This window comes from Anarrhichthys ocellatus, unplaced genomic scaffold (assembly GCF_004355925.1).
Source record: "Anarrhichthys ocellatus isolate YVR2014 unplaced genomic scaffold, GSC_Weel_1.0 scaffold273, whole genome shotgun sequence".
NCBI lineage: Eukaryota > Metazoa > Chordata > Actinopteri > Perciformes > Anarhichadidae > Anarrhichthys > Anarrhichthys ocellatus.
The window spans coordinates 12,443-28,532 of NW_022280298.1; positions in this window are offsets into that span (position 1 = coordinate 12,443).

Genomic DNA, 16,090 nt, shown 5'->3' on the forward strand with positions numbered 1-16,090 from the left:
GTCACGCCGAGAGACGATGTGATCGCTACTAAAATTAGATGGTGATAGCAGTTTCTGGAGAGAGACTGAATGAAAGTGAACAAACTGAGGCAAAGGTTGTCTCACCCCACCGCAACTGGTAAGACGACTTTGAAACGGTGGCTATGATGTACGCGGAAATGAAAGAGACAAAAATACAGGAGGGAGCAAATGGGTGCTGGTACAATGTTGAGGAAGAAAGAGAGGAGAGGGGGAGGGGAGAAAACAAACTCCAGTCATCACCGCTAATCATGTTATCATACTTTGATGTGTCAGTGGCGTACACAATGTATTTCTATCAGTTATGACTTTAAGTGAACACATGATGGCAGAGGATTACATTTGTCAGTGGGGTGGGGTCTTTGAAAGAGATATGCTAATTTAGCCAAGGAGCAAAAGAACAACATCAAATATGTACCAGTGAATAGCCAAGGGACTTTCAAGTCTTAATATCCTTCAGAAGTGCTTTATCTTCGCGCCACAACCTGCATTTATAGCACAAACAGGAAAAGAGCCAGTTGTAGCTTCAAAGCACCGCTGGTCCATGAGTTTAATTCCAGATCAGGCTCAATAAAGGTTATCAGCTGGACCGCTAATGAAACAAAGGCGAGTGCACATATGCAAACCTTGCTAGCATGTTTTGCGCCGCCCCATCTTTCTCTTCTCATTTTCCTCTTTCTTTCATGGCAGACTTTTGATTTTTTTTTCTTTGCCAGCATTTTAAGTTTTGCATCAAAGTGACTGGAAACAATACCGACCCGCCTGACTCTGACTCTCTTCTCTCTCTCCCGCAGTCAGTGTTTGGAATCATAGCAGGGTGGCGCTTGTTTGATAGCTTGATAGTCATTTGTTTTGATCTGCGACTCCTTTGTCTCTGTTTGGGTCTGAAACAATAAGAGATTAGAACCCTAGACTGAGGGTGCAAGCGCGAAAAAGAACAAATGCGTTCTTTGTTGTTTTCCTTTCAAGTTTGCTTCTTTTTCGCCACGATTCTTGCAATCTTTTCTTCGCCTCCGAGTAACTTGCTGTGCTCTTAAAGTCCCCCAAAAACCTTCTCTCAGAGGGTTGTTCTGAGCTGGAGCAATAATGATTCTGAACTGTTGCATACGCAAAAGGTTGCCTCGCTAACTTTCTAGCACACACGATGACAACTGGCAAAATTGGTTCCTGCGGTTCAGTGATGGTATCCCAATTATGAAACCATGAACACAGGGAGAAGGGATACATGATGTGAGCCTCACAGTGAGGAGAGCGATAATCGAATAGGGACCATATTAAAAGATCTTTTTCTCCGTCTTCACCATCAAACATCAAGGCAAGAGACAAAGAAGAACAAGAAGAGAGAAAGTGGAGACCTTGACTGAAGATGAAAGCTTTCTAGGAATCAAAGAAGCCGCATCACTCATTATACCTTGGTGGGATGCCTCAATCCCCATTCGCCACAGTCACAGTGCCACTCTAGAGGTGGACAGAGGATTCAAATTGAAGGTCAAAAGTTATCTCAATCCTTTCTTGGAATGATAGTGGTCAAATCCAAAGCCTGGGCATCTCAGATATTTCGGGGGGTTTTCAGGTTAAAATACCAGGAATACCAGCCTCACTGAGATGAGAATAGTCAAAATGGGAATTCCAGTGTCCTAAAGTGAAGAAAAACATTTGGTCTATAGACAACACGGCCGAGACTGGTAGCTGCAGTAGGGCTGAAGCAGTACCTTCCCCCAAATATGAAAGAATTCAGACACAGATATCTCTGTCTCTTTACTCAGAAAGCCCAAAGATAAGACTGTACGGAAAGACAGAGAGCTACAGTGAAGAGAGCTATGGTGGGGTTGGCAGGGAGGTCAGCGATTTTAATAAGCACGACACACAATCTGATAAGGATGTGACTCCACATTGACACACTTTGTCTCCCTTGCAATGTGAGGCTCATCCCGGACAGTCACCTACCCTGCCTCATTTCCTCCCATCATGCCTTTCTCCCCCTTCTCCACCTCCCCTCCCATCCCTCTGTTGTTTCGTTTTATCTCTGTGAAAAATAATGAAAGCAAGCACTTGCAACCGCGTCTCCATTGATGTTCAAATACACAACCAGCAGATTCAAAAAAACATTCTGGGATCAAAGTAAAAAGAGGAGGGAGGGGGGTCTTCTTCTTTCCAATGAAATTATGAGCGCAAGAGTCTGGGGTGCAGAGCTCATTTGCTAAGACTGTGAGGCAAATAGTCGTTAAAGAATGGCCTATAAGTAGGTATTAAATGGAAATGCCTGCGATTCCTGTGGATTAGCATAAGAACCTTTTCTTGCCAGGCCAGCTAATAATATTCATTTAAAATAAATACATGGGAAACGAATCTGTTTGAAAAGTGGGGCGATTGCACATATTTACTGAAGGGGCCGTCGAAATGAAAGAATGGAGATTCACGGACTGCTCGGAGGGATGTGGACTTGCGAATCGTCAGTTCTTTGAAGTTCCACAGACTAGAAAATTAAAGTCTTTACAAAAAATTAGAGGGGGAGAAAGGTTTTATGATTTAGTAGGCTTGTGAGGGAACACAAGTTGCTGAAGATGTCAAGTGCTTATAGTAATATTACATGAATTTATCAATATTCTCTGTCATAATCGAGTCACACAGCAGATGGTAACTTTTGATCTTTTACCAATGTGACATCCTGTCGAACTATGAGGAACTGTACTGCCATGAGTTTTTGTCCCTGATTGAACGCTAACAAGAGATGTGAAAGTTTTCTTTTGTTAGCAAAGTCTTAAATGTGTGACATGAAAAAGTGAGTTCTCAGCAGTCCAAACACATCAGGCCTCTGTTGCTTGCAAGTTCGTAGGCCAAGCCAATTAAAATGACCCCCCTACCCCACTAAAAACAAACACATCCGCACATACACACTTCCACGGGGCTTTGTTTATATACCCTGTGTCAGCAAATGTGTCAATGTGTGTCCTGTGTGCGCCGGCTTCTAATGATGCTGGCCCATCACGATGGCCCAGTCAGACACTGACAGCCAAGCGCTAAAGTGGAGGAACTCCAGCCGTTTCTATAGCTACTGTGGAGTTCAAAGGCGGCCATCTTTTTCAGAGCATAACAAGAGAAGAAAGAGGCCATCACAGCGCAAGAGACCAAAGACGACTTCCAGGGTTACACGTCAAGCCTAGCCCCCTCGACCCATGGACCCTCGCAGCCCCCGTTACCCCATGGTGTGAAGGCATGGTCCCAGGATCTGTGACTGGACTGTCAGAAGCCTCAGACGAGGTCAGCAGAGCCAGGTAAAGATTCTCCTATCAGTATTATATTAGCCCACTTTCTTAAAGTCAAAGCTTTGAAGTGACACCAAAGTCTGTTGCAAGTATCTCTCATCTCATGTCCTTTTTTCTAAAACACTGCAGTGTCGACATTTCAAGCTTCTTTCAGCGTTTAATGTTGAGCCTTTGATTTTTTTTTAAGACACTAATTTTAACATCTTCAAGGGAGAACTGAAGTCTCTGCATTTGGGTTCTTTTGTCTGCTGTCTTCTGCCCTTTCTCTCTCTTTATGATATGAAAAGATCTTAAAAGGAGAACTTGTTCAAAGGCGAGTCTCCATCAAAAGTAATGCAGAATGTGCTTTTTGGTGACATTTTTGCTACTTGGCCATTTTAACATGATGCCTGTCATCCTAGGGCTACTTCTTCTGCTCTTAAAAAAGAGATTTTACAAAGCACATAGACAAAGACTGCATTTCAAGACACAAACAAACTCAGATTGGGAAACCTTTGATATTGTATCATACCACAGAAACCAGCTCAGACTAAGTCCAAAAATTGTGTTGTGAAATTTGGGATATTCAGCATTGAGTGTTAAAGCATTCGCCACACATCTGGTAGAGAAATCTTGAACTGAACTGAAGACATATGGATTTACAAATGGGAGGACTGAATGTTGAAATAGGGAAACTTTCATAGGGACATTTCCATCACTCTATCCAATTGCAATGTGAAGACTGGATACTTAAAGGATAGGTTCAGATTTTGAGACATACACTACTAAGGCTGCGTTCAGACCAACTGAAAAAAAAATGCAGGACCCAAATGTAGAACTCTGACCAGAGGTAGGTGAAATAAGGTAATGCTAATTAGGCTAGACGAGGGTGAGCTTGCATGGGGAAGCCGGAGACAGTGATCTGACAGCGGATGTGTGGGGTTTGAAACGTCGCAGGTATCATGAGTTGATGAATTGCAGGTGTGTTGTTTAGAGCAGGTGAAACAGCTTGGCAGCAATCAGGGAGCCAGGAGATGGGAGAGTGAATAGAGAAGCCACGCCCACAGACACAGACAGAGGAGGCTTTTCAATATTCTAACGTGTCCCCTCAATCCCTTTCTCTTATTGAGAGAAGCACTAAAAATGTTTATATGAAACGTACTATACAAATAAAGAGTCACGCATATGATTGAGTGATATATAATATACACACAAACACACTCCTTTCTATCTATATGACAACAGTTACATTTGTTGAATCCTGTCATTGGTGGCCAATCAAATATGTGCTACTGTTTACGTCACAATATAATTGCCACCCTGATAATTTTCTAGATTTGTAAATTTCTGTCTCATAGTAAACTGCATTTGATAAACCTTCAAACTCATGGATCTATTGCCGAGCTGGATTTTGGTATGTTTTTGGTATGAATGAATTCTAAGGCGAACCTTTTATAGTACAAAAATCTCTCTTTTTGTTTTCATTAATATTTTCCTTGCTGAGGGATACTTCCTGATAGGCAGATGTAGGTTTACTGGAATAAACTACATACTATAGAATGAATAGTCTGAGTCAGACTGCTGAAGTAATATATTGTTTAGGCACAGAACAAACATTGTGATTTTTCTCCTGATTCTTATAGGTGTAGTCGCATTAGAAAACACCTGTTTCAAGGCCATCATGGAAAGAAGGACCAATGACAGCGACCATAACAAACTTTCTCTCCTAGTTATACCTCAACAACACACTCTAACAAGTGTGATGCCGCTATGTAAATCTTCCTTTCCCCTCTCTGCTCCTTGTCACACTCTTTTCCAGCCAAGGATACCAGCTTGTATCTATGTATGGAATCATCAAACAAAAGTGGGCTTCACATCACATCAGGTAAAGAAGGCATGCCCGGGCACTTCTAACAGCCTCCCAAAGATGCCTGTTTCAAGTCCTCACAAGAAGGCTGGCTCTCATTGAAGTTCAAATGGATAGCTCTTGGGCACAAGCTTTCCAGGGGGGAGGGAGGGAAGCTTGCTCACCTCTACACCAAACTCACACATCCTACCAGGGAGCTACGTGAGGGGGGGGAAACACTAAAAGTGCAGCTCATGGGCAAAGCAAGTAATTCCTTCTTTTTTTGTCTCTCAAGTAGCCCCCCCACCTTTTATCACCCAACCCCCCCCCCCCCCCCCCCCCCCCCCACCCCCACCCCCTCGAGCCGCTATTGCAATGTCAACAAAATTGGGGCTGGGAATGTGGCCGTCTGATGAAAATCAGCTTGCTCAATGGGTTCCTCACATGAAAAGAACAGCGCCTCAGCACAGATTTCCGTATCTATCATTATGAGCCCCATCTATAGTGAAAATGAACTAATCATCTAGTTATTGGTGCCTTGTTATCCGCAGTATGCCCCAGCTGAATGGTCTTTCACCATTAGGACCTGCCATTGAATGAAGACAATTAAACTACAAAGGGCTCGATTACAACTCTGCCACTTTGATGAGGGAACAATAATTCCACCAATACCAATCCTTATGAGTTCCTCAGGGTTAAACATTTGAGGGAAAACAGTGTTAAGCTGAATCAAATTAAGTCAGAAGGGGGACGTTCATTTAATAGCTTGGAACTCCCAATCTCCGACTAAATATCTTTTCCCATGAGCCTTTCCCTTCTGCGCCCCTCCTCCTTCCCTGCAGTGAGGCCTAATTTTCCTGTTTCCTCTGAGAAGATTTCACGGTTCACAAGATCAAAAGCTTTCAAAAGCTCTGCGTTTGTTTACATCAGCCTACATCCAGGCAAATAAAGTAATGTTGACTATCTTTCTCTTTCGCTTTCCTATTTTGCATTTGTCCGCCATCACACATGACCTCCCACCTCCACTCACTGCACGTTCTCTGCTTATTTTCTCCTTTCAATGCTCCCAGGTGGGTAGCAGGATAATTCCTCTCACTAACATGGTCCATATTCATAAGGAGATTCCAAAGACTTTGCAGCTAAAGCTGTTGCTAAACTTGGATCCTCTGAAAGTGCCGTCTCAATCTGTGAGAGCAGTGACAACGGCTTCTCTGTCTCCACGTGGTGCATTTTGACACAACCCAAATGAGATCCTTTGACATTTGAAATGGAAGTGTGACAAGAGGGACAAAAACAACCACCAAATCAATACATGAATAAATAATCTGTTTGCCTTTTCAGTGTCCCATTTCGACAAACCACAGGCCATACTTCATGAAAGATGTCTAGGACTCATTTGGTGCTGAACTGTTTTGAATGAACTCTTTGATGTTTGGCTGAGTTCTGACATGTCTTATAGTTCTATTGTTTTATAATTTTCCACTGATTGGAGTCCCTTAAACCATAAAAATCAAATACCATGCAAGCAAACTGCTTGAACATTAAATATAGCAATAATTAGTACAAATTCAAATCTGTGCCTTTCTACACATTATTGCCATCTGCAGTAGCAAGACGTCTACAGCAAAGATGATGGAGTTGTTGTGTAAGATTGTGCAGAGGCCACACATACCAAGTTTGTGTTTTTTCCTCCAAAATTGAGTAATGCTTTTTAATGCAATCCAATTGAAAGTTAAAAAGTTATGGAGACACATTCGGGCCATCACAGTTGCCAAAATTTATTGTGAAAACACAACAAATACAGAAAACGAAAGGCCCTGTTCAGACCTGGTATTAACATGTGTCCTAGTTGATCAAATCACATGTGGACAGGTACAGATGTGCATGCACCAATGACGCAATGAGATCTGATCTGACCACATACAGAGGTGGTCTGGGCCGCATATGGCCACATTCTTTAATCAGTGTGTATGCCAATGTGTCCTGGGCCACATTGAAGGACCGCCTACTCAAATGACGTCCCTTGCCCTCATTTCCCGTTGGCGCTTCCTATGAAGTCCTCCTCTCTTCCTTTATCTCTGACCCTCCAGTGCATGGTCACTGTGTTATCTGGTGACTTTTAGCCAAATGCGTCCATGGTTGCTAGTAGTAAGATGAGTATGTATTCTAAATTAGTAAGCACAATTGAAGGCTGAGGACAACTGCTCCTGTTCGTGTTTTCAACAGCTCCCGTCAGCAACTGGTCAGAGTCACCAGTTATCATGGTCACTTGTTTAGCTAATACACAGGGGACCAGACTTGCCCCTGTAAATAAGTAAATGTCCCCTGCAGCAGCCGGCTGCTAGGGAATTGTTAAAAAAAAAGTTGTTGTTGTAAAAATTGTTGTTTCCTTTGGTACATTTTGAAACAAATTGCATTTCATTGGCTTTACCACATTTAATTTGTCAAAAATGTTTGCTTCAAAATTCACATAACATTTAACAGAAATTGTTCTTTGATATGAATTTAATAACATTTAATCCAAACAAAGGAAATACTGGAACTGGGAGCATTGTTGAGGTCACATATTGTCAGTGGGAAGCTCAAGACCGAGATTTTTTCAACTATTGGTATTGCATCTGTTCCACATTCATCTGTCATCACTCACTGTGGTTCTTTGTCCTAGCTAACATCCCTACTGGTCCACTTACCAGATGCCAAAAAACAAATATTCATACAAAAACGATTGTCAGTCAGGGGCACATTTCACAGAAGTGATTTGCTAGCATTGCTTACGCACAGACGCATATGACAGCAACACGTTTCCCGTTTGAGCCCTAGGCTGGTTCCAAATCAGCTCCAAACAATTTCACTTACATAGAAACAAAACAAAAAACTGTAAAATGTCAAAACTATTGCACACTCAAGGTTTGTAGAATTAATGATAGTAAATTGTATGAAGGGTTAAATCTGTAGGCCTATACTGTAATTATGGTGTATAATAATTAGCTAGCTGATCTGAATAAAGCTTTCAAATAAAGTTCAAATAAAGCTTTACACTAATTCCACACACTGATGCTTTCTGAATAAAACAAACATAATAATTGTACAGTTGAATAGTGAGCAGAAAGACTAGGTGTAACAGAAAACACTGCCATATGTAATGTGTATCCTTGCTTGAAAGGCTGTTGTTTTTTTCAATGCAATGCAAAACTTGTACCATAGCAAGGGGTTGGGCACAAAATGACCATCAGATTCATGACATGTGCGCACTGGCCAATTTTGTTCTTAATACCATGGGTATGTTAGTGAATCAGAATTATTCTAAATTGACAGGCCTGACAATCAGCATATTGCCACACCCCCATTACTCTATAAGGAAATACTTTTGCCCAGAGGTTTATCACAGAGAAAGCGGTAAGATTGTTGTAAAAGAGAGAGGCTTGGCCCCTAATTAAAATAAAAAACAACCACTTAAGAAGTTGAGACAATAGTGTCCAAGTGGAAGTCAGAAAAGGCACACTTTTCCGAAGTGTTTCCACGGGAGTGTCGATGACGAAAAAAGAGGCTTGGACTGCAGTAACCGAGTGAAAGTTGTGTCCCCTGAGATACGGACTGTAGCTCCGGTAAAACAGATATGGTTTGATCTTAAAGTTGATGTGATAAAAGGAATAACACAACAGAAGAAAAATATGGAAGCAGGTGAAGGAGGAGGACAAGGACGACCTGATCTGTCAGCCCGAGAAGAGAGACTCACCTCAATTATTGGACAAACATCCATAAGTGGAATATGACCAAGAAATGAGGGTGAATGTGATAACATCCAGGAAGGACATTTACCCAGAGGTAATATAGGTTATTAAATAATTGTATGAGGACTGTTCCCAATAGTTCGAAGCTTCTAAATCAACGTTTGAATGCTGCACACCTTTTTTTTCATATCTATATATTCTGTAATTGTAAGACCTGACTCCACAAAGGTATTCGTGTTATGCAATGAGTTGAATATTATTTCAGTGGTGACTGCATTGTTTCCGACATGTGTGATTCAAACATTTTCAATAACTCCAGAGCGTTGACAAGTCCAAAACTCAAAATGTATAGAAAGATAGATGTAATAATTTCCATGTTTTTATCTAATAAGATATTCCACTTCATTCCATATTTTTGGCATTAGGCCTTTCAAAAAAACAACAACGCTGTATTAATTGGGCATTCTAGCAAATATAAATGACATTTATATAACCAAAATAACATAAAACATAATTTTCTTTGTTTAGGGTGGCGTTAAAAAATATGACAATAGAAATTCAAAGCTTCATTCTAAAACCTCAATAGAAGAATTCAGGTAAGAAAATATGGATGAATGCCGGATTTATGTGTAAAACGTTTGTGAATGAGGCATATTGTGTGTTCCTCCATCACACGATTGATATATTTATTATTTGTTGAGTATCAACAGGTCCAAAGATATGACACAATACCCTGTCAAGATATTTTCACTTTATCTACAAGCAACTTGACCAAGAAAGTGAAAACCTTTCAGACATCAAAAACAAAGTGATTTGGTGTCAATCTTACAGGAACAAGAGGAAGTGGGGGTTTTACCTTGTGATTTGTGCTTTATGTTAAACAGTCACACAATTGAAATAGATAGAGATATTTACATTTTGACTAAGATGTTTGGTTTGGTTTAAGGTTCTTGAAAGTTAAATCATTACCAAACTACTGCAGATGGAAGTACATATGGTGAAGGGAAAGTGGCTAAACCAAAAAGAGTAAATGACAAAAACCTCCAAATTGCTGTTGCATCAAAAAATAACACCTGGAATTACTGATTAATGATATTTTACAGTGTGTGTCTAAGGGTGGAGATCCTCCTATATAAACAAGGCCAACAGGTCCAATAAATTTACACAAAACCTCCCACAAACTGTGGAAATTACGAGGATTTCAGGCGATACTTCCCACAGTGTATGTAAAGTCTGGTGTTGAGCAGATTACAAGCCAAAGGTGTGCAAAGGAGAATGGAATGCCCCCCACCCCAACTCCCATTCCCACCCCTACCAGGCAATTGGACAACCACCGACTCATATGGGTAGGCGCTGGCACACCTCAGAGAAAGAAGAGGAAGAAGGGGGAGCAAAGTACCTGGTTCTGGTTCTCATGAAGGCTTTATAATGGCGAGACCAGTGCCAGCAGTTGAGGTGCCGGAGGCGGACAGAGTGTAAGACTAACAGCAGGGGAGTGTGCCCCATTGAGCCTCAGCCAGGGAGAGAAACAGAATGTGATAGAGGAAGAGTTTTTTAAAAAGCAAAGATGTTCACTCTACAAAATCTTGTGAGTGTCCTTCTGAAGATCAAAATAAAGCTTCTCTGCTCCTAATGAGAGAAACTAGTTTTTGTTTTTGCCTATATGTGTATAATGCATTGTTTATATATATTTATGTAAATATCTTATTTCAAGGAAGGTCTAACCATTGCCTGGGGAGGAGTCAAATTTGAAGATGATTACGAGAACGTATTTCCCTCTGCTCATTGCAGTAAACAAACAGGCCGACTCTGAATTTAACTCGACAAACAAGAACCATATGCCTTTCCTCTCCCGTCATCTCCTTCCACCTCCATCTTTTCCATGAGAAACATGTAAATACAAAGACCCAGAAACACATGTGGTTAGTCATAAAGCTGCAAATGTAGCCACCCCACCCCCCCTCGTTTTTCTTCTTCTCTCTGTTCCGCCCCCCAGCCTCGACCTCCTCACCCAAGAAACAAACCCGCAAGAAGGAGGGAGAGAGGGAGAAAAACTAAGGAACAGGAAAACAACAAAAAACAAGAACAAAGTATGTTGGAGGACATCACAGAATTGGGAAACTGACTTAATTGCCTGTGTGTGAAAAGCAAAGGAGAAGAGGGACAAGCTGGCGACAGGGAGACAGTCGAACAAAAAAAAAAAAACAGAGCTGCTGTGGGCTCCTGCAGACTGTGAAGCCATTTCCTCACTATGGTGGCCTCTTGTCGTGACAGGGGGGCCATGACGGCTCATCAGTTAGTGGCATTTGAGATGAAGAACACAAACAAGGAAAAACAGTGCTACTACAGTCCTCATTAAGAGACGGCTGAATTGTGCGGTTGTCCATTACCTTGTTTGGAGACAGACAAATTCACTTGGAGGCTGCCATTTTGTGCCCGCAACTTTCTACCTTCTCATCCAACTTAGTCCCTTCCCATCATCAAGGCTGATTAGCCTAATGTTTGTGCTTGAGGGGTAGTTATCTTCTTGGGTGTTAGATGAAAATGGCTTGCAGCTGGGTTGTGTACAGCTCAATCTCTAACAGGTGCTGGGCTCTGTGGGTAAAGAGTAAACAATGGCGACTAAGCCCTGAGCTTTGCCAGGCAGAGTGTCTTCGATGGGAAACAAACAGTCAGGCTTGAGGGCTCTCGCACCCACAACCCAGGTGGTTTTCTGATGTTCAGTTAGGCATGTGTAAACTCTTGGTGTGGTTTAATTTGTTTTGGATGTTGAAAATCTGTGGGAAAAAAATAAAAGGAAGATTTAGATCATTTTAGCCACTAAATGATGATCTGGTTTCCATCTTAGATGCAAAAACAGACATGAAATAGAAGATGGTGCCATTATGGAATCACTATATGAAATACTGTATGCAACCTGGATTTACCCGTAAATCATTATATTGACCGAATTGATGAAAATCTTCTGTTACCCATTTCTTCTTTTCCTCTTCATAGAACTCCAGTTCCGCGAGAGTCACATGATTGCGTCATATGATGGAGGCTAGTTTTTATCCCTGTGGTGCCTGGGAGGCCTCCAAACCCAGAGTGGCCTCACCACATTTCCCACAGCCGTCTGGGGAATGGACTGCGGACCTGAAGGTATGTGTGAGGCACAACACTGAAGCATTATGGCTGTCTTAGGATAAAAGCACAGAGAAATTCCCCAGTTTCTAAAAGAGAGCTCAGTTCAATATGTGTATCTGGCAGCCACACCCAAGCGAGACACCAATGTATGGATGACAATGTCTGGACACTGCTGAAGGTTCTTTGTGGTTCATTTTGGGGTTTTGGAACATAAACAGTTTTTTTAATGAGCTTGAGCTGTAATTTGCGACATATCATGTGTAGATTAAAATGTTACTTTAGCGATGCTAAATTCTGGTCATCTTAACCTGTGAAGCAAAATACAAACAGGGTCATTTGCAGCATCAGAACGTGTAGGTGTACATGTGCACAGCAAGAGCAATACTGAAACAATCTCATCTTGCACTTCTGCAACAATAAACTGTGATAATATGACAATAATAAAACTAAATCAGCCAGCTCAATGTACATCCACACCAAAACAAAAGAAAGACCAACCACAGCAGCAAACATCTAACAAATCCGGTTCTAGCTACAACAATGCGACCTTCATCTTCATGGATTGTTCTTCTTGACGCCTGAATGAGAACTGTGTTCTGTCTTTATCCCAGTTATCTTATCAAAAATAGCTTTTGCACTACTGAAAGCAAAATAATATATTTAAAAGGAACTGTTTGGCTGCACAAAAAGGCAACCAAAATTGCAGAAGCAGCCTTTATCTGTAGTGAATTTGAGTTTTCCCACTTGCCTATGCCTCCAACTCATGACTGGACTTCAAGGGCTTCAGTGTGGAGTTGGTTTATTGGTCTCATCTGCCCCAGATATAACTTTATGACAGAAGTATGTTTAGCTTCAAAGCCTTGTCTGACCCCAAACTCCAAACCAGTTCTCTGTTTGCATACCAAGCTGCCCGCAATGTAATGTGGGCCAACGTGTTAACAAGACTCAAAGTTGCCATATCTTGACACATTAACGTACTTTGTGTGTGTACAATGGCCCGAAGGGAGTTCGGTCGGAGCATTCATGTAAAAAGCCAATGCTTTAATCACTATATTTTTAGAAATGCCGTTCCCAATATTCAGGACAAAAAAAAGACAAGAGTCTGATGGATTCAAAATATACCACACGTCCTCCAAACTGAGGCCACAGGCGAAGCCTTTTGAGGGACTGCATTCCATTGGGTCACTGAGGAATGTGGACCCAGTCGCTTGCCACAACAAACTTGTGTTATCGGATCATTTGGCCGTCCTGAAGTTCTAAACAATGGCGGTCCGAGCGGTGGTTTGGCATAGACCAACTTTGGGGCGCATGGCATAATTCTATCTCTATTCCTCCTCTGGAGATCTGAGAAAGTTACCGTCCTGCGGTGTTTACTGACGAAAGAACCCTGCTAAATGGAGCTGTGGTTCACCGATCTGTAAATATGGCCCTTGCCAGCCAAATTGTTCCCCTTGTTGACAGTGGTTTGGGCCCAAATTGCTATGCTTCCCTTGGGGGTGGTTTGAGACCCGACAGGAGGGTAGTTAGACAAAATAGATAATGTATATCCACTGCTGACACTCAGTTGGCAGAGGTAGAGAGAAAGGGAACGAGATGGATGGATGCTCCCAAAATAAATGAACAATAGCTGTCCAAAAAGAGTCTTCTTCAATCAAAGCAGAGACAGCCAGAAGGCTACTATGTACTTTTTTGCGTCTGAGTTTGTGTGGACAGCCACGAAATAATCAATTTTATCCACAATTTCTCAAGAAATCTGCACAAAATTTGATTCATTTTTTATTTGCAAAGGGACAATGTGCAATGTGCATTGATCAACATTTCGGCAGCCCCTTTGCCTGATTCATTATTTAAGAGAGAATGTTTATTCTTGTCCATACTTAGGCCACGTGATGAATACTGAGACACTTCCATCTGCTGATGAAGAATATCAGATGCATTCAAAGCCCCAGAACAAGTTGATAAGTAGGCTTTTTTTGTAAAAAGAATTGAGCATAATGTGTTGTTTTAGTTGTCTTGGTGCAGGATTTCATGTTAGATCCGAAGGTGAGTATTTTCTGAACAACAAATTTACAACTAAATATTTTGTTATCATCACAGACCAACATCTTAGAGCAGGTGGAACAGTTTGTATGGATCCATCTTGCTTAAAGCCCTCTTTATTTCCCTGGAAATGTGTATTTTTGTAGCATAACTGATATCAATACTCAATATCCAGACATCATTTAGCTACAAATTTACTATGTTTGCATCCAGAAAAATAAATAGTTTCCATCACAAGTTGATAGAAAATTCCCATTTCAATTTCTATTTATAATTCATATCTTGTGCACGTAATCTCACAACGATTTTGGGGGGGAAAAGTCAGTGAAAGCATGAGTTATGTACTTTCTCAAAAAGCATGCATGTTAGTCGAGGTTATGTTGAATCTAGATATTCCCTCCAGATAACAGAAACCCTCACAACACCCTCACACCCACATACACATCAGCCTCACAACAGAATGACAGAGAAACAAGATAGTTCAGGGAAGCTGAAAAGATAAGTAAAAATGACAACACAAGAGAAGGGGAGAGTGGGTGAGTGAAACAGACAGCCAGACTTCAGGAGAGAGAGACCGACCGACAGAGAGAGAGAGAGAGAGAGAGAGAGAGAGAGAGAGAGAGAGAGAGATCTCCAGCAGTGCCAGCCGAAAAGAGGATCAAGGTGATTTTGGATGAGTTTCAGAGGTAAGCTGCAGTTAAAGCCCCTAGCTTGGACTGTTCACACGCAAATGCCAAACCCCACCGCACACACCATGAAACAGGAGACAACACTCAGGTGCTTGGTGACAGGAGAGAGGACAGCATCCACTGTTTACAGTTTGTTTCAAGAATGCAAATGTCGTATTACATGCCGTATCCTTCCATCCTGTGGAGGACATTCACATATTTCTTTCCAACTAGTAATTACTGAAACTGTAAACTTACTTCTGTGCACACCAACAGATGCTTTGGCTCTTCCTTTTTCTATGATCCTCCGTTATAACATTACCGCAAATGATAAATGATTAGCTACACATTAGCAAGACAAAGGGACACAATGGGAACAATATATCCTTGCAACACATGCAGCCATATTTGCCTGGACATTCAAATGAACGTGCATCGCTGAGCCCGGGCGTGTAAAGACTAGGCTGAAGTTTGGTTGGTGCAACCAATGTAAAGTCCATTCTAAAGACTGGTCTTAACAAAGACCAATTTAGCAGTTAGGGCCAGGCTTGGTAAAGACTAGTTGGATGGTGCGACCCGCAGGTGACCAGAAACACGACTCTAAATGAACGCTACTGCTGCTCTGGGTCTGCTGGATGAGTGAACAGGCAACTGTTTGCTAACACGTTCACTATCAACTTTTCACCGTCACCGTTGTGGTTACCGCTTATTAGGCTGCCAAAAAAATAAACCAATTTAAGTTTGATATTGCCTATAAGTATACCTTGTCAAACCAGCCCTTTCTCATTCCCAGGGGCAGGACCTCAACAGGCCTCTATCCAATACTTGGACCAAAAGAAGTTTGCACCATGCTTCCTTTAGAAGATTACCTGCATGTAAAGTGTTGCAAAATGACATGCTAATAGTTTTAGTTATACGAATGACACACAACCTGATGTATTGTGTATTGAGTGTCTTTGTGACTTCAGATGAGTTAACAGACATTGATTGGAGTCTTCTGGTCTTTAAACCTAAATGTTTAACATGGCGATAGCCTCGTAATCACTGCCAGCCTCGAATCGGGCCATTTGACCCATCTTCTGTCTGTTACTCACCCTTCAGTCATTACAGGAAATGAAAGTGAACAATCCAACTAGCTTCTCTTGCTCTCACTTTCTTTCTCTCTGTTCAACCCCTCTATCTGGCACTGGGTTCCAATGTTTATGCATTTACTGAGATTGCTGGCGGGATTGTCAGAGAAAAAGGAGGGTTTATATATTTTTTTCTCTCTTTCTTTTTTTCTGTGCAATCTCTTGCCTTCAGAAACCATTAATGCCCATTCAACATCAACATCAAGGCACAGCTTTGATGTCTATTCTGGCAACAGACCTCTTTCTTTTTCAGCTGCCTGCTGCTCTCTCTCTCTCTCTGTCTCTC